This window comes from Vulpes lagopus, chromosome 5 (assembly GCF_018345385.1).
Source record: "Vulpes lagopus strain Blue_001 chromosome 5, ASM1834538v1, whole genome shotgun sequence".
NCBI classification, from domain to species: domain Eukaryota; kingdom Metazoa; phylum Chordata; class Mammalia; order Carnivora; family Canidae; genus Vulpes; species Vulpes lagopus.
Window position 1 is genome coordinate 128,839,844 of NC_054828.1, and position 1,418 is coordinate 128,841,261.

Sequence of the window (1,418 nt, forward strand, 5' to 3'; positions counted from 1 at the left end):
CTCGGTGAGAAACAAACGTGATTTCTAACACTGAGATTTATTTGTCTTTGTCACCACAGCATAAGCCTGGCCCAAACTGACCACTTCAGTACCTCTGAATGAATATGTGCAAAACCTCCTACAGTCTTCAGGATCTTAGTTAACGGAAATTCCATTCTTCCAGGTTATAAGTTAAAAACTCGTACCACGCTGAGTCTATTACAAAGCCAGTTAGCTCTTCCTTTAGAATGGTCAGGAGTTATTCACATCTCACATCTCCAGCATTACATCTGGTCCAAGCTACAGGCATTTTTCTCCTTGATTAATGCAGTAACCCCCTAACTGATGTCCTCTTTCTGCACTTACGCCCTCTAATTTAGCAAAGAAAACAGGTTGATTCTGTAAGACATACTCTGCCTCAAACCCTCCAGGAGCCCCATCTTACTCAGGGTAAAAGCCAAATCTTCCAAGGAGCTACAGGCATTATGTCATCTGGCCCTCATCTGGCATTGTACTTCCAGTGGTTCTTGTAGCTTCATTGACTTCCTTGCACTTTCAGCACACCCAGCATGCTTCTCACTTAGAACATTTGTGCTCTCCGTCCCCCTAGCCTGGAATGATCTCCTCCAGATATCCACTAGATCTCTTACTTCCTTCGGGGCTCTACTCAGATGTCCTCTCAATACTGAGGCCTTCCCTAACCACCACATACTTTTAAAAGAACACATAAATCAATCTATGATGCTTTATTGTTCTCTAGACCATGTGTCATTGTGAGACATATAGTAAATCTTTTTAAATCATAAGATTAGCTCCACAAGGGCAGGAATTTCTGTATTACTCACTGCTGTATCCTCTATACCTAGAATAGCCACTCTCACACTGAATATATATTTATTGAATAAATGATTTGAGTATACAAAGCTGCCCACTACTACTAATGCTTTATAGAGTATATTGAATTTTCTATGAAAAACACTCTACTTGCATTTAAGAGCAATTTTATCTCTTACTTAAATCTTTTTAAAAAAATATGCAACACTTTGTGAATTTGCATGTCATCCTTGCTCAGGGGCTATGTTAATCTTCTCTGTATTGTTCTGATTCTAGTCTATGTGCTGTCAAAGTAGGCAGTTAAGTCTTAGTAACTTTCTTTTCTTTTTCTTTTCATATTGCAATGTCTAAGACCTTCGGTTCAACTCCTGGTGATCTTTTTGCATGAAAGAGCTGAATTTTATCTCGTTATTTTTCTGTATCTAAGGAAAGTATTATGTGGTTTTTCTAATAAGTAATTGATTTTTGATGTTTAACCATTCTTAGGTCCCTGCAATAACCTGCTTGATCTTGGAAATCTAGGTCAGAATGCAGACCTTGAGAGACACGGGCCACAGATTCTGACTGAATGAGGCCTTGTTACCATCCCTTAAAGACAACTGTTT

At 38.9% G+C, this 1,418-nt stretch overlaps 1 non-coding gene across 1 annotated transcript; it reads right to left on the minus strand.

Annotated features, from left to right (window-relative positions):
- Positions 1 to 1,006: 1,006 nt before the first annotated feature.
- On the minus strand, positions 1,007 to 1,109 carry LOC121492241. Its single transcript, XR_005988151.1, has one exon. It is a non-coding gene; the product is annotated as a U6 spliceosomal RNA (small nuclear RNA).
- Between the last annotated feature and the right edge of the window lie 309 nt (positions 1,110 to 1,418).